Source organism: Rhinatrema bivittatum, chromosome 2, assembly GCF_901001135.1.
Source record: "Rhinatrema bivittatum chromosome 2, aRhiBiv1.1, whole genome shotgun sequence".
Taxonomy (NCBI): Eukaryota; Metazoa; Chordata; class Amphibia; order Gymnophiona; family Rhinatrematidae; genus Rhinatrema; species Rhinatrema bivittatum.
The window spans coordinates 444,821,415-444,844,740 of NC_042616.1; the positions used below are offsets into that span (position 1 = coordinate 444,821,415).

At 40.0% G+C, this 23,326-nt stretch overlaps 1 protein-coding gene and 1 pseudogene across 2 annotated transcripts in view; both read right to left on the minus strand.

Moving 5' to 3' along the window:
* The window catches only part of BASP1 (brain abundant membrane attached signal protein 1), a 146,516-nt gene that overhangs the window by 99,128 nt on the left and 24,062 nt on the right, over positions 1 to 23,326 (minus strand). The gene's annotated exons all lie outside the window — the stretch shown is intronic.
* Positions 6,385 to 7,122, minus strand: LOC115083321 (annotated as a pseudogene).

Here is a 23,326-nt window from a genome sequence, read left to right on the forward strand (position 1 = left end):
TCTCGATTGTATCATCAATGGGTAAAATTAAATGGATATCGTCAGCGTATATATAGTGTGTGATTCCCAAGCCTGCTAGCAGATGGCATAGAGGTAGCAAGTATATGTTGAAAAGTGTGGCTGAGAGGGTAGATCCTTGTGGTACTCCTGTTTGAAGGTTTATTTTTTCTGATATAGCGTCTTTAATTTGTACCTGAAAATATCTGTCACTGAGATATGATCTAAACCACTTGATATTTCTGTTGTTTAAGCCTATTTCTTCTAGTCTCTTCAAGAGTATGTCATGATTTACAGTGTCAAATGCTGACAGGTCAAGCATCACTAGAATGTAATGTTTACCGTTATCAAAACTCATGTAATCGTGCCTTTTTAATGCAAGCAACTCTAAAAATTCACCCCTTCATTATTAAGCTTTTACTATTTTGAATACGCTTCCAAGCAACTGCCGTACAGTACCATTAGAGTTCTGTAAAGAGTCATATTAGCTAGAAGAGTCACAAATTACCTCTCTCACACACACAATCCAATTGGGATGCTTCTCACTACAAGCCATAGCGACATCAATTACATGACTTGTACCAATCAAATTTTGTTCCATGCGGGATAGTTAGGGCATGCTTCAGAACACAGCTGCTCGCAGAGGCTGAGGGGAGCAGCTTAAAAAAAAAAAATTTCAAAATTGACGTCATGGCAGAAAAGCATTTATTTGTAACGAGCAAGTTCCATGACCTGCCGGGAGCACCTTCAGAATCTAGCAGAGTATACAGAGGCAAGAAAGCCTTCTTTTAAGAATTCCCTGTGCAATTTCAGGTGTCAACCACTCACTCACCATTTGAATGAACATTTATGACCATTCCAAGAACAGCTTCCTTTATGTGAGGATTAAAATATTCACTAGGAAGCTACTTTGTAAAATAAAATTTAAAAAATTGAACAACTTGCAATGTAAAAATTAACATATATTTATTTATTTTTTATTTAGCGTTTTTTATATACCGAGGTATAGCAGAGTTGCCTTCACTCCGGTTTACATTATAACAAACCAGTTACATTTAAATTTGACAGATTACATTAATCAGACTGAGAAACAGACATAAAAATTAGTCTAACAAACAGCAGGATATATTACAAGTAAGGTATACTGAAAAAACAGGGTTCATAGATAATAGGATATATCTGTAGTTAGAGGGCGGGATAAATTGTCCTATCGGTAGACTGATAGTTATGAGATCAAAAGTCCGAGCTGTCAGTAAGAGATTGGCTTAGTAGCCAAGATTTTAGTTCTTTTTTAAAAGATTTAGGGTTTTCTTGACCAGCGAGGTACTGAGGGAGTGAGTTCCATAATTTTGGGCCGATGATGGAAATGGCTCTATTTCTGGTGGAAGAGAGTTTGGCGAGAGGGAGAGATGGAATCACAAGTTGTATTTTACTAGTTGTTCTTGTAGTGCGTATGGATTGGTGGATATGTATGACGTCAACAAGAGCAGAGTAATCTGCTTTGTAAATTGCTTTCTGCAGTATTGAGAGGACTTTGAATTCAATTCTTTTCTCAATTGTGAGCCTTATATATATTTGATATAAGGTAAGAATTAACTTCTTGCCACTTGAGATCTTGAAATTGTATACACCACTTGTTCAATATGATTGAACCAACCTATACAGAAATGAACTAGAATGCAAATTTTATGCCTAGTTTTTCCCTTATATATTTCCAAAATACGACAGTTCTAATTTATAAGACAGATCAGCAAAGGGAGCGCATCATTTCCCTAAAGTTAAGATTACAGATCTCTCATCCACTCCGAGTAGCTTTTATGTCTTCTCACAAACAGCCATGCCAGGCCACATTGTTCAAAACAGTTTAAAGTTTCCACATTCCCTTTTCTGAGAAATGGGTGACCTTTAACACAGGAGAGAAAAAGGAAAAGAAAAAAACCTTCCCAATTCATCAAGAAAGATGAAACATCCACAACCGATCTAAAAGAAGCAACAATATCAAGAAATGCAGTCGCTTCCAAATTACATTAGGACATTTTATTTTGACAAAAAAAAATGTTTTTATGCTACAGAATGTAGAAGATAAATCATCAACCTTTTTATAATGGCTTTGATCACAAAAATAAAACATGGCAAACATTACTGCAGAATGAAAAATGCTTAAACTTGTGTTACTGAATATTGCACACTGGAAAGGATTTGCAAAAATGCTAATGCTCATCCTACTATATACACATTGTAACTGAAGTCTTAATCAAAACATGTCTGGTTATGGTTCAGCGTATCATAAAGACACCATCAGAGCTCACTATCATATCATGTTAGTGCAAGTCGATTAAACATGGCCAGAAAAGAGAACTTCAGCAGTCCTAGAAGCTGGCATCTTAAAACATTCCTAGCCTAGAAGGCTGAGCAACCTTCCATAACAGTGTGCCTAAGTATGCCTCATCTACATGTGGACCGAGCAAGGTGTTCTGCTATGCTGGTGCCTGGCCCACAAACTTATTTAGCGGCACTCAGCCATGAATAAAAAAGTGTGCAAAAAAAACAAAAAAAAACACACACCCCTTTGATAGAAAGCTTACCCTAAAAGCCAGGTGATATTAAAAATAACTTTCAAGAAAAAAGCAAAATGTACTGCCAACTTTAACAAAAAAAAAAGTCTTTATGCTAGCGCTAGCATGCATGTGTCATTTTTTTCCCCTTTTTACCTATTACAAAGTGAGATGTCAATAGGTCAAGGAGCCATATATGTTCTACCATTTTGCATACATCTTTGCTCTTAGTTTCCTACTCCAGCCCTTTATCATGATGGTCTAAATAAGGAGTCTAGCATAGCCCATTGATCTTCCTCTAAATGAAGGTTGAGTATTTATAGTGAACAAGTCTCTCTGCATTTTGACTAGATTATAAACTCCACAAAAAGCAAGGCCTGTCTCTTATGAGTACCTGTACAGTGCTGCAGCCGTTTAGTAATGCTAGAGAAAAGGAGAAGCAGCAGTAGGGATAGGTACCCAATTCATTCTGAAATCTTGCATTCTCACAAGAGTGCTCAAAGATGTAAAAAAGACATACTTCCCCCTCGCATCTTTTCCCTCCTCCTCTTGCTCGATCAGGCTTCAATTAAATGTACATAGAGCCCCCTTTTCTGGGCAACTCCCACAAAATGACATGAAGCCATTGTCATATGCTGCAAAGGAAAACCTAGATGCAGCTCTGGATTGGGATCTTCCAAGGCTATGAGACCTAAGGGGGATAACGCACAAGCCTCTCAAAAAAAAAAAAAAATGTCCACCACAACAGGGGATGGTTCCAAAACCAGAGTGACTTTTACAGACAGTAAAGGTAAAAGTATGATAGCACAAAAACAGAAGAACCACCAAAATAAATTGTTATGTAGTCCATTGGTACAAAAAGATAGATCTTCTCAAGCAGGATTCTGTGTTGCAAATGGGTTGAGTTCTCCCTTCATGTCTCTGTCATGTAGCAAAGAAGGAGACACGTAGCCTTCTTGGTGAAGACTGCAGTAAGGATGCATCTCTAACCCCGAGACCTGGGAATATTTACCCTCCTAGACTCCCCCTCCAGCTGATTGAAGAAATAAGGAGAGAGAGGCAACCTTCCTTTACCCTCCTAGAGCTAAGGAGAGCCACAGCTCTTGTTGCCAGCTCCCCCACAATGACCCACGGAGTCACATTTATAGACAGACCCTCACTATCATTCAAAAACAAACAAGAAATACCACCCATTGCTAGAAGCTTCCTCTTGTAAAGCTATGGTGAAGCCTCATGGGCTTTTCACACAAAACATATACTGCACTTCCCCCATCATTTAAAAACACAAATCTTTCAGCCCTCACCTGGTGACCAGCATTACTAACTGGCTCTGTACTAGTGGATAAGGAATTTTTCACATTCTGGATTATCTCGGACCAAGGACATCACAGAGGTCACGCGAGATCATGCTGACATCCGAAGTATAGATGTTTCACTAAAATATATGGACATAGTCCCAAAGATAGAAAGAAGTTCATGTAGGGCAATATTTTTCAAATGGTATATTTTACATTTTGTTCTTAAAGATGCTATTGTCACTAAGCAAAGGCCATTTTCCTCATACATACATGTATTTGCCGATCTGGTTTACACATTTTCAGGGTCCTTGTCGGGATTGAGAATACAATACATATTGAACACGTGGGGATCATTAAAGAACGTTGAAGGATTAAAGATCTACATCAATAGGAAATATAGATATTGTACATGTGTATAAATATCATATGTTTGGGAAATGTGCAATATGGTGGGTATTTTAATAAGAGTATGGTTGATGTGAGTGAATGGGTAGTATATTTTATGGGATAGTGTGTTATGTTATTTATGAAAAATGTTTTTTGGGAATTGTTACGGGTATCCACACTATGTTAAAAACAGTAAAAAATTAATAATAATAAATTATGTGTAACATGTTATTACAATAGTTATATGATGATTCATAAGATGTATATGTAATAAATCATATGAATTTCAAAAGAATATTTATGAATTATTTAACAACTATAATTAATGAGTAGATTATGCTTTTCATGTCCTTATGTGATGTCAGATATAGTTACACATTTTCATGTCATTAGCTTATATACAGCCAGTGCTAATTTTCTGGTAGGTCAGCTCAGGTCGCCATCCTTATTTCTGAAAGGCAGGCAACAATCTGCTTCCTTGTCCCCACTGGAGCCAGAGTGGAAACCGAGGAGGTTACCGCTGGCCCTGACCTGGTGTTTTTGTTTTGTTTTGTTTTTAAGACTAGACTACTACACAGTAGAAATTCCTGCAGCCACCCCCAGAAACCCAACCTGTTCTGGTCTACACTATGCACTCTCTTACAACAAAGACTGCATCCTCTGTTGGTAAACTCAACTCTCACTTTATTCACCTACCTTCTCTAAGCCCAGGTATGCTGCAGTTACTGCCTAACCTACGAGTTACATATTCTTCTGTTTCAGAGCCTGCATGAACTATGAAGCCTAAGCTCCTGCTAGAAGCAAATGATAAATTCTTACTTTCTCTATTCAAGCACAGGGTGAATATCTGCATTGTCCAGATTTGGCATGTGGCTAAGAGGTATATTCAGTAGGAAGAGAATGAAAAGGAGGAGGTAGAATAAGAACTCCACATCAGCACTCAAAAAGAAGAAAACAGACATCCTAAATCTGATGGCCAAACTTCGTGCTCTGTGGAGGCTTAAATAAAAGTGACATTTTAGACTTTTTATCTGGCAGGTGGAGGGGTTGATAGGGACCTAAAAGATTCAGGGCATAAGAACAAATGAAATTGCCATACTGGGTCAGACCAAGGGTCCATCAATCCCAACATCCTGTTTCCAACAGAGGCCAAACCAGGCAACAAGTAGCTGGCAAGTAGCCCAACACTACGTAGATCCCATGCTACTGATGCCAGTAATAGCAGTGGCTATTCCCTAAGTAAACTTGATTAATAGCAGTTAATAGACTTCTCAAAGAATTTATCCAAACCTTTTTTAAACCCAGCTACACTAACTGCACTAACCACATCCTCTGGCAAACTATTCTAGAGCTTAATTGTGCATTGAGTGAAAAAGTTTTCTCCAATTCGTTTTAAATGTGCTACTTGCTAACTTCATGGAGTGCCCCCTAGTCCTTCTATTATCTGAAAGAGTAAATAACTGATTCACATCTACCCATTCTACTGCAATTTAAAGTACGGCCTTCCTCACACATGGTTTGAAAACCAAATTAGCACTGCACTACTGACTTCCATTTTATTTCAGCCTTCATGCAGTACCACAACCAGCCAACACAAACATTACAAAAATATAAGACAATCTGAAGGGCCAAACCTGTGCATGAGATTTTCACTATTCAAGAATAGGATACAATTAAAAGATGTGATCTAAAAAAAAATTAAAATATTCTAAAAACCTTCTTTCAAATCATGCTGCTTAACCAATGCAAGAAACTACCTTAAAAAGAAAAAATATAAGCTTGGCATCTATCAAAAATTAATTTCAAAGTTAGCGATATAAATGATTTTGAGGTTGCTGTGTGTATATGCAGATCTATCTTAAGGATTATTTTTAATTAAGTTGAATGGAATATAAAAAAAAGTTATTCTAAATGAAGCTTCTGTAACCTGAGAAGTCTTATATAAAACTATCAAATTTTTTAAAATTCCGGATCTAAAGGTCAACATTTGAAATCATTTGGATGTTATCTATTAAATGAAATTGCATTTTCTCAGTGCAACATCTAAGGTGGTTCTCCAGCTCAATGATGTACATGTGTATCATTGTTCCAACACAAGCCTGAAGCCAAAAAAAGAGAGAGATACATGCAAAGTTCAACCAGGACCTCTAGTTCTCATAAGTTCCATAAAGCTGTCCCATGTTTTGCACCTTGATTTCTTGACCATGGGTTTCCTGCTCTGCTTCAAAGCCAGGATTCTTGAAGTGAGGAACAGTCTCTACTGCTACAGAACTGGATTCATTGTTTATGAGCTGAAGATTTAACACCAGCTGCAGAAGTCTGCTCCTCTTCTACTACAGGCTCATCTGCTTCTCGAACTGAAGCATATCCAGATGATGGAGTCTCTCTGCAGCTATCTTCCTCTGTGTACGGAGGAGCACCAGGTGACACAGTGGACACGGATGCTTGTAGTGAGTTAGCCCCATCTTGTACATCCATTTCAATTCCTAAAACTCTGAGAATATTACACTTGTACATGGGACACGTCCTGTGTTCTGGCAGCCTGGGGGTCGATGCAGGTCTTGTGGAAACAATGATTGCAGTTTAAAAAGAGCACTACATCATTGGGTTTGTAAGCATCAATGCACACTACACAGCTGTCTCCATCTGAACCAAGCTCCATGTTTCCTTGTTTCAAAGTGCGAAGCTGAAGTTGCCCAACTTCCTTCTTCACATCCACTTTTAACTGTTCTGCCTCCTGGTTCTGGGCCCTGGAGATCCTCATCCTTCTGGCAGAATAGAAGATGAAGGGGGCCGTACTGCTTCCCCAATTCGATGATCATGCTCGCTTGGAAACCCTTCTTAATTAGCTCTACAATGTCTTTCCTTTCAGGGTATGGACCCATAAGCCCTCATATTCCCTCCCCCACCCCCAAGATTTTGATAATTAACTCAATCACAATCAGCACGACCCAAGGGCAATTCTGTAAAAACACATAACTGGATATCACATAAATTATCTCTGTTCTATGTTCCCATGCAGCTGTCATCAGAAAGTCATCCTATAGGACCTGTGACAGGGAAGCCATCCAATTAGTTTGATCCTGGCAGGGGTCCAGTGACTCTCTCCACACCCACCTCTTACCAAAATTCCATCCGGAGACAAGACACCCCCCGCTCATAAAAAAATGCTACAAACATTTTGCACTATCAGTCAGTGGAATCTCAAGACAGACGCTCCTAAGCAACAAAAACTCCTGACTGGTTTCAACCATCTACTAAAACAACCACTAAAATAATTTGAAAGCAATCAATCAATAAAAATTCTTCTATATGGGAGTGAAGTCTGGGGTCTATAGAGGATAGGACAGAAATTCAATATAAACCCTGCATTCACAGAATCTCCCCCAACAAAGGGTGCCGAGCAGAACAAGACATTTCCCCTTTACTCACCCCAGAAAATTAATATTCAAATTCTAATGTCACCTCAGTAAGAACAATGCAAATTCTCTCCACTACGAGGAGGAACATTGATTATTACATAATCCTGTTAAAAAAAAAAAAAAAAAAGTACTCAGAACCTATAGGAAACCTGCCGTACCATAACACCCTAACCGCCAGACTCAAACAGTAACAATCCTACCTATTAAGACAACACTGTAAATACTGCATCAGTCCCTAAAGTACCAATACACCTCCTATTAGGAAAACAGAACGAGTCATGTTGCTATAAATCCCTACACAGTAACGATAAGCTAGCAGAATACCTCACCTCAGTCACAGACGCAGAACTCAGACAGACCTTTGCCAAATACAGAGTACAAAAACTATAAAGCAGGAAAACCATACATACAGAAAAACACTGAACTAGAAACTACAAGAAGCCAGACTTCATATACAGTACAGCAGAAAAATAGAATCACCACTCCTAATAAAACAAATAAAAATCAAGACATATAAAATATTTATAATAGCAAAACCATATTAATAAAAAATATTCTGACAGAGCGCTGTGGTTTGCACACTATGTTTGTCCATCTGGTCTTATTAATATTTTTCCCTCTCAATTCGTTGATTTTGATTAGGAATCCAGAAAAAAAAAAAAGGTTTTCATTTATTTTGGGACTACACATGGCATGGAGGCATTTTCCTTCCAATTCTATGCATGGAAAGCAATCAGGTTGCTTCTTGTATTCTTATGCAACAGAAAATGTATTAGTCACATCTACTTATTGCATATTTGTAAGTTAAATTATTACTTGAATTACCTCCTCTGTTTCAGATCGTATTGAGCATATATTAAGGCTGTTTACCAGATAGATGTAATGAATACTAAGGCATCTGGTCAGACTAGTTGTAATCTGAACATTGTGTGGTCCTTTTTGATGTTTAATCTGCGGTACACAGCACAGAATGTGTTGACTGACGGTGACTGTAAAGACAAGAAAGAATCTGAAGTTGTGGGGAGAACACCAGCATAAGACCATCTCAGCTAAGTGAAAATGTCATGTCAGCAGGGGTGTCGTTATATCTGAGCACACAGGGCTGGTGCCTGAGCTCCCGTTTGTTTGATGGCTGTTGGGCTGCAAAGAAGGTCCCACCCGCAGCAGCCGAAGAGGAGGCCCGGCAGGGCTACTGCGGATCCCATCTCACAGTGGCCGAAGAAAAGGCCCAGAACTGAGGTGGTGGCCTGGAGTGAAAGCCTGGGTTTGTGAGTGCGTTTGTGTGAGAGAGAGCATGTGTGAGTCAGAGTCTGTATTTGACAGCATGTGTGTAGGACTGAGAGAGCATGCGTGTGTGTGTGTGTGTGTGTGTTTTTAAGCCTGTAAGACTGAAAGATAAAACATATGTATGTGTGTGAGAGAGAGAAAATGTGGGAGTCAGGTAGCATGTGTATATGAGAGAGACAGTACGGGAGCCTATGAGAGAGAGAGAGAGAGAGAGAGAGAGAGAGAGAGCGCCTGTGTGAGCAAGAAGGAGTGAGAGAGAACAAGCTTGTTCGTGAGAGCGAGAGAGCAGAGTATGAGAGAGAAGGGGAGTATATGAGAGCATGAGTGTGTTATAAAATGTGTCTGTATGGCAGAGAAGGATAAAGTTTGTACTCCCCCTCTCTCAATCCATGACAATCTCAGGGTGACTGGAAATCAAACATTCCCAGGTATGGAGAGAGTGGAGGTATTTTGTTCTTATGAGCTTTAATTATTGGGTATTACTTGCTGTATCTGCTGTTTTGAAATATTGATGTTTAGTAATTTTTTTTTAAATGTATAAATGAGTTAGTTAATTATTGGATGATGTTCTATTTGTCAGCTGATTTGAAAATGAGAATTATCTGGCATGTTTCCAGTCCTAGACAGCACCATTTTCTCTCGTGTTTTCAGAGCATCGAATATTAATGAAAGCTGCCTATGCATTCTATTTTATTTACCTCTTATGGTTTACAGGATTTTCTTTGCTGGACTCAGGCTATTATTACCTCCATCCCACAGTGCAGGGTATTTGTTGCTTTTTTTCTTTAATTTAGCCCCCTTCATCTATTTTATGCAACAGTTTTTTTTGTATTTCTCCACCCCCCCCAAAAAAAAAAAATGCTGCATATTCCATGCTACAGATAAAAGCCCTTGCACATTTTCTTTTTTACTTGGAAGGTTCCTCCTGCTCCTTCCAGCACAGTGGGAACCAAGGCTGGAATCCAGCACCATTCACAATTACCGGAGGATTTTTTCCCCTATGTTAGGCCTTCTCCCCCAGCATACCTAGTTTGGTCTTGTGGCGGGTTCTGGGCTGGGAGTCATGCATCAGGGAATCCTGCAACCTTGCAAACATAGACCTTGAAGCCAGTCAGCAGGTGTCACCATTAAGCAACAACGTCAACTAAGACTCCCCTTCGCCTTCCCTAGCATCCCCAATCCAGGAAGTAAACAAGAGGCCTTCCAAATGCCAATACATTGCAGGTGCTACAAAATCCACTAGGTTAGCCCTCGTGCACATTTTTTTTTTTTTTTTTTACATGCCTTCATTACATTTTCCATTATATAATAGCAGAGGTGAAGAAAAGGATTGTAATCTGTCAGTCAACATCATGCGACTGGCTTCTCGTCCCTTCAACACACAGTCACATCATAAGGAATGAGTCAATGGCAAAGTGAAAAAGGAAAAAAAAAAGAATGAAGGAAACGTAGCCAGCCTACTGAGATCATTATTAAGGTCAGGAATGCTCTGCCAAGTCCTCCTGCCTACCCCTTTAAATATCTTTTGATACATTAATTTGACAATTAAATGTATTATAGGAGTGGGGGCCCACAACATATAATTAAGTGCCCTGTATGTGCAGGCTTATATTATTTACATGAGTCATATAATATGTACCAGATGTACACAGAGCCATAGACTCATAATGGATAGCCTGTACTTGTTGGAGCTTACAGTGTAGTCAAGCCAGACAGGATACACAACGAAAAACAAATAGGAGGGCTTGAACAAAACAGCAAGGCCAAGACTGAGAAGATATAAGGTAGGTGGGATTAAATTTAGGAGGGGACACTTGAGTATCACCAGATATGACATTTGGTGACTGACTGAAGGAGCATTCTGGTTACAGTAGCTGTTGCTAATCAGCCTTTTCTTATATAAATGTGACACCGGTATAGAACATCAGCACCAGTTCTGTCCAAGAAACAGAGATGCACTTCCCAGAATAGAACTCAGATTGATCAACGTTTGAAATGAGCAGGAAGAATTAGGGTTCAATTAGTAAAAGCAGCCTCAAAGAGGTGAGTGTTTAGGCTGGATTTGAATCTGGTAAGAGAGGTGCACACTGCACAATAGGCTATTCCAGGCATTTGGTGCAGGTACAAGGAATGAGGCCTTTTAGGAGTTGGGTGAGTCATTGGGATGGGTAGGACTCTATATTGATGTTTACAGGCATAAAGTAACTTATTACAAGTGGTTAGGATTGTGCATATAAATATTTAACAACTTTAAACAGAAAAAGCTATATAAAAAAAAGCTATAAATGAGAAGAGCACTGGCAAGATAATATGATTGAGATTGCTAATCAATACTGATCATGCAACACCTAACAATATAATCAATCATGCCAATATTAGTCCAATTTTTAAATCACTTTTTTGCTGAAGGGTCCAAAAATTTATAAAAGAAAATATAATAAGCAATTTCTAAAAAATAAAAATAAAAAAATGTTTAAATCCCCTCTAAAGAAAAAGGTTATCCAAGTCCAAACATCAAATAATAAACCACTTATTTCAGTCCTTTATCCAACACCAAATCTTTAGTCAACGACACCAATATCAAATCATTAACAGCTCACCACTTCAAAAACCTTCATCTCCAAATCCCAAAGCCACATTTAGTCATACAGGATGGATCAAGGAAAGGTATATCTAAATGACTATAAATGTTGAACGTATTCCTTTATCTATATATTGGTTGGAGGTGCAGACCTAGTGTCAGAAGTAAATCTTTGCTTTTTAATAAATACGATCTAAAAAAAAAAAAAAAAAAAAAGAGAGAAAAAATGAGCAACACTTTCTTTTGCTTTTCAGAAATCAGGAAGAACAAGCAACAACCTTCCTGGTTAGAGGACACAGCGGAGCACCCCTTCCACTGGAAAAAATGTTTCCAGCAATTCTGGGTGACAGGATGTGCTAGTTCCTGCAGGAGAGCCCAAGCAAGTACTTACGCCAAAGATATAGCTCCAGTGGATACCGTTTAGTGGAGCAATGAGTACATAATTTCACCTCTCTTCAGTGCTGGTATGCCATATGCCTGGACATAGGTATAAACGAACAGGACTGGTGTTTGTAGCGCATGCTCCTGTGATATCTTGTGGCTGCTGTATCTATTCTGGTCATGTAAGGCCATCCCACCTGTGATGAAGTCCTGCTGACTGCGCATGATTACACAATATCAGATCAGAGCAGATACAGGAGGGGGATCAGCTGGAGAGGGCCTGGCTGTGGAGAGTGAGGGGGTATGTAACGGAGGAGCAAGGTGTGAAAGGGGATCAGTTGAGAGAAGAGTTGGAGGGGACGAAGAGAGGCTGGAAGGTGAGAGAGGGGATGAGAGAAAGGGTGAGAGGGAGGAGATGACTTAGGATCAACTGGGTTATTAAATGGCTGGGAAATAAGAACATGCCATACTGGGTCAGACCAAGGGTCCATCAAGCCCAGCATCCTGTTTCCAACAGTGGCCATAAGAACCTGGCAAGAAAGGATCAGTTGGAATGACAAGAAAAATGTGGGTGGGATGAGAGAGAGAGAAGATGTGCTGAGACAGTAGGAGGAGCTGGGGAAGGTAAGAGGGGCAGAGGTCGAGAGAAAGGATTGACTGGACAGGGTGGAGGGTCAGGATGAGGTGATTATTGGAGGGGAACCACACTCCTGCTAATTTGGTTTTTGACATCCTCTGGGGGTCACATGAATGCTCAGGTTCTAAAGTAGGGTCACACTGACTAGAAGTTTGGGAAGCCCTGGTGTACCAGCTTCGCAGCACAATCAGATAAAGAGTGGTTGCAGCGTATGCCATTTCTGTTCAGGTCTGCTCTCCGCTATTCTTTAATTAAGCCTCGCTCAATTCCTATTCCTCTCTCAGCTGCTCCCTTTATCTGTAGACAAGGTGTTAAATAAGGACATGGCAAGCAACAATTTAGGAAGGATGGAAGTGCCATACTTTTTGATATGTTCTATTTCTTCTGCAGCAAACATACATTATTCCTGCAGTTTTAGAAGCAGTAAAAGCAAGGCCTGAACCCTGCATCCCAGCAGGCCCAGAAAAGAAAGGGCACAGCCACACCCCCATTAGAGGAAATGAATGAGAGTTCACATTTTTTTGTTTTGGTTTTCCTGTAAATACATTTTCTATTACCTGTAGAGCTAATATGAGGAGACAGGTTCTATACGAGTGATTTTGAGTTGTGCTTTGCATGCCATAAAGATATGGATGGTAAACTGAGCTGTGCGGTATGAAAGCAAGGTGCAATTAACCTGTGTACATTAGGCTGTACAAGAGAAATGACTGCCTGCAGTATTTATTTATTGCAAGGATTTATTACTCACTCTCCTACCAGATTACTCAAGAGCAAGATATACAGAATTACTTTACATTTATAAGATCATAGACCTTACTTCAGGGTTGAATCTGAAAAGATGCAGGGGAGTCACACACACACACGTCTAGGGCCAAGTTCCCATACATTCTCCCAAGTTCAAAAAAATCCTCCGAATTGTAAGCAGCAGGAAGGCTAAACCTCTGGAGCCCAAGGCGTAGGGGGAATAACTCTCTCCAGGTGTACTCACAATCTGTTGGACTGCAGCAATGTCTCTACTTCAGTACCGATGACACACTGGACACTTGAATGGAGGGTTCCAAAAAAAAACAAACAAAACTTTGTGACAACTCTTCCAGATTTAACAACTAGCAACCACTCATTTAATCTTCCATAATCTAAAAATTAACCACATTTACAGTCCTGCTCTTCTGAATGAGCGTCCCTCAGGATAGCAGACACGAGGACAAACCCTTTCCTTCCAGGTGATAGAAGCTAGGCGTCTAGTAGGGTACTGGGCTCTCCTGTTTCTTCTCTGATGTTTGAAATGGATCTCTCAGTTTAAAAAAAACCAAAATGTAGCAAATACCTGGAATCCTAGTTCCCCTGGCAGAAATGGTGACCAAAATTCCTCCTCACACAAAAAAAAAAACCAAAAGTAACAAATCTTTTCAGAAGAAAAAAAACACAAGACTACTTTGTCTTGTGTTGAGTCACTGCTCAGGTATTGTAGGATGGTAAATCTCTTCTCTGACCTCCTCCAAGGCCGGGGGGGGGGGGGGGAATCCTCACAGAGCAAGAGATTCCCCACAACCCAAAAATAACTCTCTAGAACAATTATTCACCCAAATTGAAACAACCCCTCTCAGATCAGCCGGAGGCTAAAAATTGGGATGTGCTTCTCAAGGGGTGGCGGGTCGGGACAGCACCATTCATCGCTCTGCCGGCACGCGCAGCTTACTTCAGGTCGGGCCCTGGAGCGGAGTGGGAGGGAAATGGACGCACGCACACCTTGCAAAATCTGATAGCGTACCAGAAACCAAAATGTTGACAACAGTGGAGCCTGGCAAAAAAAAGTGTTAAGGTGCTTTAATCACTGGAGATGTTAGAAGGCTTTCCTTGCAACTGCAATTTGGGATGCCACGTTAAATTTGGACTCCAGGACAACACCCATGCTACCAACTCCAGACTTTATTGAGAGTTGGGTGTTACTAAGCACCAATTTTAACTTATTAAGAGGTGCAGAAGAGTTATCAAGGGTTAATACTCTGTTTTGCCAGGGTTCAGCTTAAGTTTGTTGGAGGTGGCTCATTTCCAAATTTCTAGTAGACCGTTGTTTATCTTTTGTATGGCTGGGTAGAGGGATATCCAGCATCAAAGGCTCTGAGGAAATCCTCTAATAGGGATAGGTTGACTGTTTCCATGCTGTGGCCCTTCCTGAAGCCCAATTGAAAGTTGTCCCGAGAATGCCCTTCTTCCAACAAGGTCTAGAGGCAATAGAAAGCTACTTTTTTATGATTTTGGACAGTTCTGGGGTGCTTGATATACACCAATAGTTGTTTAAAATCTACAATCCAGCTAGAAAGGCTGAGTTTGGCTGCTTTGACTAGTTTAGATGGGCAGGGGTAAGAAGAGCTGGAAGATGGATTGAGAACAGAGAGGATCTTTATAATCTGGTCACTGGAGACTCCTTGAAAATGAGAATGAGGCATTATTTGTTTGTGATATTGGTTTATCTGGTGTCCGAGAATGTGACTCATCTAAATCTGTGCAGATTTTTAGAATTGTGTCCGCAAAGTGACACTCAAAAATTTAGCATTCATCACTAGAGAGAGTGGTGGACCATCATGCTGGGTATCCAACTGAATGAGATCTTTGTGAATTCTAAATAATTCCCTCATACTGTTCTGGGAATTGACAATTAGTAATGAAATAGTTTTTCTTAGCGAGAATCACAGATCTATTTATAGATTGATCTGAGCCGATTACACTTTAGCCCAGTGGTTCTTAACCAGGATGTCGGGTCGGAAGGTGTGTCACCAAAAATTTGACATAGCAAGCCTATGTTTTCTATAACAGCCACATGTACTTGCTTGGAGAGTGCAGAGTAAGGAGCTGGTACTTAAAATTCCTCATCACCGCTCCCTCAACCCTAGTAACCACTGTAACTACCAATCCAAGCCAGAAATGTTGCAGGCATGCTGTATCCTGTCCCCACCTTCTCGCCGCACCTCCCCCCCTTCTTAGAGTTTCAGTTTTTCTCTGTATGCTTGTTTATAATTTATGGTCATTTATTCTGTATTAGATAAGAGTCAGTCTGTATTCTGCATGTTAGACAAAGTTGAGGGATTAGGCTAATTAGGATGTAGGTTCTGTGTAGGGATCTAGAGCAGTCTGGCTTTCTTGGTTTTGCCAATAGTAAGTGTACTGTGTTCTATAGTTGCAGACTTGCTTTTTCATAGGTAAGGTTGTTACTGATCAGGTCCTGAGTGTTAGTGCTCTTATGGTATGGCTGGTATGCTATATAAAAGTTTCTAAATATGTTTTTTTTTTAGCAGGTTTCCATGTTATTTCACAAAGTGGCTCGCAGGGAAGGGATTTTGAAGTACTATTACTGAGGGAATATCAGAAATTGAATATATTTTTTGTATGGTGAGTTGAAAGGGGAAATTTCTTAACTCTGCTCTGTATAAAACTCCAGAAGAGGTCAGAACTTTCATCATAGATCTTATTGGATCCGTGGCCTTCTTCCTCTCTCCTACTACCAGAGGTCATTTTGTGTCTGTCCCACGTATGTTTGAATTCTGCCACTTTTGGCCACCACCTCCACTGGAAGTCCGTTTCAGATGTCCACCATCCTCTCGGTGAAAAAGTATTTTCTCATATTCATAAAAAGCAGATGTGGCTTAAAAAAAGAGCTATACCTAGAGCTTCAGCTTTTCGTTCTATGGCAAGTGCTACCTCCTGATAACCTTTATTGAAGGCCTAGTACACATTATTTCTCCTTTCATTTCTTTGTACTTGACAAGAATACATCTTTACATAGTAACATAGTAATGACCGCATAAAAAGACAACAATGGTCCATCCAGTCTGCCTAGAAAGCTTCTTACAGTTGTAACTGCCACTCCATGCAGATTACCCCCAAGCTGTGCATTAAGGGTAGCAGTATAACTATCAAAACCAAGAAACTTGTCAAACCTGTAGCAAAATTGCTAGCAACATTTTTACAGGTGAGCAGCTTCTTGTTAATTCAGACAATCCAGCTTGAACATACTTTGCTTTTGGAACTGGCCACAGAAGCAGCACTGCGCATTTCCCCTAATATTTAAGCCATACTTGGAGAGATGGAAGGAGCTATACTGCGCAGACCATAGTCAAATGCATTTAGCTGTTTGAAGTTCTGGCCAAATGAGAAATGGGTCACTTATCTGGCTAAATTCTAGTCAGATTAATTTGTCCAGCTAGAATTTGGCCGGAAAAAGTGAGGGGCAGTCCAGAGGTGTTCTGGGGAGGAGCAGAGTTAGACAGGTTATCCAGTTAATGCCGATATTCAGAGGTTATTTATTTATTTATTTTCTAGCCAAATTTCTATCAGCTTATATACTAATGGGTGCAATTTAGGTTTAGTCCGTGATATTCACCACCACCCCCCCCCCCCCCCCCCACCAGAGGCCAAAAGGAATTAGGTCACCAAAATTTTAACACACCAGTACATAGTGGGCTATATTGAACCATTCACCATCATATAAATGTACCTGTGAAGTAAGAAGATAGCAGCTCTCCACCAAGGTGATTTACAAATGGGCTCCCCTACCATTATCATACATGTCTCAAGAAATTTAGACTCCTTGAGATAGGAGAAAACAAGGAACTTTGTAGGTAAAAATTCACTACCTACTGCAACTTAGACCATGGTTTTAAGCCACTTGTAACAACTAATAAATTCAGAACATTGTAAATGTTATAAAGGCAGTTATATTAACTTTCTAGACATACCATTACCCACTGTGTGCTGCTCTAGCTTTAATTTGGTTCAAGCCTCCTTATACACAGTGTAGTTTAATAGCTGTCAGCATCTAAGGTCAAGTCTTGGAAGAAAATATTTTGAGCTTCTATGGTAAATTCACTAAAGGAGTGAATTTTCAAAGGAGTTCCTTGCATAAAAGTACCAACGTTTCAAAAACCCTGTTTTATGTGCATAAATCCTTTTGAAAATGACCTCCATAGCTTCTAATGAGTTGAACTAACAGTTTTTGATACTTGCAACTGGGGAAAATAAAACTAAACATTTCAAAAATTCCTTAAAAGTAACTCCGAACCGGTATATTCAGTCAAATGTCTTCCTCTGCTGTGCCAAAACCTACTCTATACTGACAGTCAAACAGCTGCAGTTTCTCATTCCTTGACCAACTATCATTTTGCATTAGGCTGCTTCATCTTGGGAAGAGCCCAGCTTCTGTTTGATAATATAACAGTCTTCAAAAATGGCACCTGTAGAAGAATCTTGTACCCCTAGCTAAAAGTTTTGAGGGCAAAATGGAAAACAGTTACTGTGAAAACACACACACATTGTGTATGAATACAAAAGAGGGAACATGTTAATTCTACTGCCAAAAAACAAAAGTTCCCATTTCTGAAGCTACAGATATGCAAATGCGAATACATGCTTGCCCCAATGAAACATGCTTTCAAAATGTCAAATACAAAACCAGGAGGATTGCAGAACTACAAATATGCAAAAAAAAAAAAAAAAAAACCTCTTACTGATTATTAATCATCATTGTATGCAAAATTCCACATCATTGACCTGGTTACTGGAATTTCCAGATACAAGTGCCACCAACTTATTTCAAAATCATCCTTACAGCTCACAACTGCATAGCTGTTGGAGTAAAGACTGTGTGTGCCAAGCTCTGTCAGGCCAGTGAATAAGTGTATTCAATTAAGATCTACAGAAAAAAAAAGTTTCAAAATACATTTTAAACTGAGTGGTCAGCAGAATCTTTGAAAATGGACCATAGCTGTGGAATTTCTCACAAGATATCCCCACACTACTAAGAAGCAACTCTAAATTTGCATTAAAAAAATCAAATGGTTTAAGGTAATTGACAAAATGGGAGATGCACTTCAGCTGGTAAAGGAATTGGATACCTTACAAAATTAGGAGGACAGATGGTAAATGAGGTCCAATGTAAAATAAACCTGTAACTGGTATACCAGGGAAATGTCCCAATTGGTTTAGGGTTCTTTAAATATGTTGTCTATCAGATGGTGTAGTGGACCGCAAGTGAATTGAACTTTAAGTAAAAAAGATTACGATGGATAATTTCCATTCTGGTTACCATTGCTAATCCTGTCCCCTAACTCTCATCAATTGCAGATGTACTGGTCTGATTATTTACAGAGGAAATGAGTTCAACAGGTTGTTCTTCCACAGGAAACATTACATATTAACAGGTCTGCATATTCATAAGATCCCATGTAAATTCTCCTCACTCAGCATTCCGCATTACTCCGTAACATCCCAACCTCAACTTGCAAGCAGTTTTTCTTGTGCTGTGCTAGCTTTAAGCTATCTTTAGGCAACCAGTATCACATTAGGGCCACATGCGTGGGTTAAGCTGGACTAGCTGGCTTGGTTTCTTCCTACTGCCTTTCTTTGAACACCAGAAGGGATGTTCTACAGCAGTGGTTCCCAACCCTGTCCTGGGGGCCCACCAGCCAGTCGGGTTTTCAGGACATCCGCAATGAATATGCATGAGAGAAAATTTGCATGCACTGCCTCCATAACATGTAAATTCTCTCATGCTTATTCATTGCGGATATCCTGAAAACCCGACTGGCTGGTGGGCCCCCAGGACAGGGTTGGGGACCACTGTTCTACAGTACTCACATTCAGTGGCTGGAGGTACAGATACTTCCTGCAGCCTGAAAATTCCAAATGGGTTGCGCCCCATGAGACTCTCAGGAGCTTTAATTTGCCCAGTAAGGGCTCTACATAGGTTTCCTGCTACTCCATTCTATCAATTTGCTCTAAAAAAACACTCTTACCTGCACAGTTCAGTTACTGCTCCTTCAACCTCTAGTACTGTTCTCCCCTTAAGGAGAGAGCGTCAGAGCATGCCCAGATCGACTCTATGTCCTATTACTAAGTGTCTCATACATATGCATTCACTGGGTCACACCATGTTGCCAAGGGGTTATATATGCACAGCACTAGACACAGGTCATGAGACTGGCTTTCCTACATAAAAAGTAATGAGATATCTGGCAGATACAGGAGATAATAAAGTAAAAATCATGAGCTCATAATGTCAGACGCTGCTACGAGGAAACTTGTCTCCATCTACAAAAAGGTGGTGAACAACAGGAGTGGGAGATCATTTTGCTATACAGCGGTCAGGAATATTACAGAACGTATGTCAGTTATGAGACATTTTTATTGAATGGAATATCCAGAAATACCTGCAAAAGTAGAGCTGTTCTGAGTATTATTCTCCAGCTGAAACAGTAAAGTTAGTTATATTTAAAATCATTTCCAACATTTTGAAGAGGACCTCTCCTAGCTAGGCACCAAAATTTTAAACACCAATAGCAGTTGCGGAACATTTCCCTTTTGTGTCACCCTCCTGTGCCTTTTCCCTGCTGATCCCACCCGGTGAGTTCCTGAAAGGAAAGCCACGGATCTTCACCGGTGCCCTGCCAAACCCAGGGTCCTGATTTTTGTAACCCAGAGGCTTCTTCCCCTACCCGACTTAGTTACATTAAAACACTTGTTCTCCCAGCAGTTTGCGGGACTCAGTAACTGCTGAATCCTGTATCATATTGTATCACATCTGAATCAGAGAGGGGAGAGGGAGGGCTATGGAGCAGTAAGATAGAGGCATATATTTGCTGACATAACATTTTATAAATATTGTGATTCTACACCGAGGGTATAGGACATTCCCTTGGCTTAAAACGGTATTTTACATTGTGCATTTAGGTAAAAGCATAGTTTATTGGAAGTAGGCTAGGGAGGAATAGTAGGGACCAGTCTTGGGAACAAAGGATAGACTACAGTGCCAGAGAATTGATAGAGGTTGAAAGATTCTGCAGCCCAGCAAACCATGGCACAACATAATAGCCTGTAAGAGGCATCTTGCAGATACCCAGATACATCACAAGCTTGAACTTAGAAAGCTCCATGTACTGAATAATATTTAAACACTTAAAAGATGGGTTGACAGAGAAAAGGGAGATTAGTTAAAAAGCAAATAAACTAAAAAATTCAGCTGCTAGTTTTTTTGATATATACTAGACTGTACTTAAAAATGTAATTTGTAATGGATTTAATGTGGAAGAACAAACAATGAATAAGAATCAAAATCCATGTACACCTTTTCCTGAGGGTTGTCAGTAAAGACATTTGTGGGAAGTCTACTTGTGTGACTAGGCTTCAACAGCCACTATTTCCCAGGGATTTTCAAGCTAGGCATAGTAGGAGGGGGTTTAGTATTTGTTTAATTCCTCCCATGGCATCTAGGGTATATAATCCCCTGGAGCATGCTCAATGCTTTAGGGGGGAGGAGAGCAGCTGGAGAGTCCGAAGGATCTCAAGCAAGATGTTGGGGGAGTAGGAGATTTCCGCCCCCCCAGGATTTCAGCTTAGGAGAAAGAAATCCCTTCAGCATTTCACTCACTGTTGAGAAGTTTGGATTTCCCCAGGATATTGAGGAAAAATAGTGGAGTTGAGATTCTTCACAGTCTCAAGAAAATATTGACCGATATGTTTAGGGTGGGCCTCTGCTCATCACTTTTCATATTTGGATACTGATGGACGTCGACCTTGAGTGATCTAAAGGGAAGGGCATACCCCTGGTATCCCAAAATGATTGGGGCAGGGATCTTGTTTTCCCAGCGGCCTGAAGCAGCAAAGGTAAGACCAAATTGTAATTTGTTTTTGAGATAAGGACTCAAGGGGCTAAACCCCTATTGAGAAAGAAGTTTAAGACTTTGGTCAAAGTAGATTTTTGGATGTTTTTGTACTTGGGGGATGGTTAACCTGCTGTTTTTGTGTCTGAGGATATTTTTCTACTTTTTGATTGGAATGGGACTCCAGCATAAAAGCAGCTACCCAACATGACAAGGTTAGAGCTTTTTCTCCTCGGATAATGGTGCGAGGGAAGTGAAAATAGAACCAATACCTCAGATGGAGAAGTTGACGACGACATTCATTGCCATTCTGATGCTGTTTTTGATTTTTGGTATTGTGGCCTGGATCATCTTTATTAAGTTACAGTAAAGACTTTCATTTAAAACACATATTACAGACTCAAGTATGTTTTTTTTCTACCAGTTTATCCCCCTTTTGACTCACAGGGGATAGAGAGACCCCCTTTGTTTCTCCAAGCTTCTTCCTATTGTTCTGATTTTGCTTCCCTGCTATTGTTCTTCACTATTTGGCACTTCCTGGACAGTTTTCAATTTAACTGTGAAGTCGTCACCAAGGAGGTGATAAAAGAATGCCAGGGGCCCCGGAAGAGAAATTTTACTGCCCTTCCGGATCTGAATCTGGACATGTAGCATCCCTAGTCTAGGATAATGCATTGAAACGAGGGAACCACTACACTTGCATTTAAAGCACCTTCTCTCATTTGATGCCTTAACTGTTGTTAGGCCAATTACCTAAACTTGTGCATGAAATTTAAAACTTGCCACAAGTGACACACACATAATATTCCATAAGAGCCAGGTAAATTCTCTAGACCTTGCAGTTTAAGTGTTACATTTTTATTTAAAGAAGTCTATGTGCTGAAAAACACATTTCAGATGACCAGGCACACTGATATTTTCCAGCTCTGCAGCCTTAGACATCATGGAGCATGGGGGGGGAGTCAGGGTGTCAATGGAGAATTACATCTGGTCACCCTAAGGAGTCTATGCTGGAATGTGGTCTAACCTTTGCTGTCACATCTTCCCTGCCAGCTGAAGAGTGGCAACGATATCCAGTCTAGTGAGTGCTTAACAGCGATCAACTTTAGTCCACATGACACCCCAAATGGGTCTGGCTTTCAGGGTGACTATAATAGGAAAATGAATCTGATTACAAGTTCAACATAGGCAAATATATCCCATGTCCATCTTCTGTCAAGCCCATGAGGACCAGAGTTGACAATTTCTAGTGTAACATCATGAGACTTTTTCTCTGCAGGGTCAGAATTCTTCTGCCCTTGGTCAGTACTGCCAATTCCCACTGTACCATAATGGCAGGGAATAATTTTAAAGACACCAGTCCAGCCTTTACTATGAACTTTTATTATCCACACATGAACAGGTGAGAACCTTTTAGTTATAATACTTGGGACTGAAAAACAGAAGGCCGAATTGCCCAAAGACCTCATCTTAAACGAGAGCCAATTAAGTCCTTAATTTAAAAAAACCTTGGATAGTTAAAACCTCTATAGAGTGGAGGTCTTTAAAACCATTTCTTCTATATTGGAAAAAAAGACAAATCATTTTGAATTTAACTGTCTTTTTCTGCAGGACTAACAGGCACATCATTAAAAATTTAAGGCTGAGTGCCACTGCCTACAGGAGTCCCTAATTTAACAACCCACCATGGAGCAGACAAAAAAGTAGAGCTTTGTCATCTGCATTGGTTTTTGATCTGGATCAGAGTAAAGTCATCAATTGTGTCAGAGTCTAAGGCAGACTAGAATTTAGTGGTACGGCTTAAATACAGCTTTCAACATAAAAATAGAATCTTAACAACTGTATGGAAAAGTATCGGAGTCACAGCAAGAACACAGGATCATATCCAGTTGTCTACATCTATGCCAATGTTTATCTAACATTTTAACCCCAGAGAAATGCAGAGAATGTAGTAAGACAAGCGCATGGTCCTTTTTTCCATGTCAACCCATGGACACTGCAGTTGTTAAAAGGGAGCTGGAAGGAAAGGGGTAGAGTATACACAGCAGTTAAAATGTTTCATAAAACTAAACTGGTACTGTCCTTTTGTGAATGCATAAAATACCTTGTACTGAAATGGAACTATGC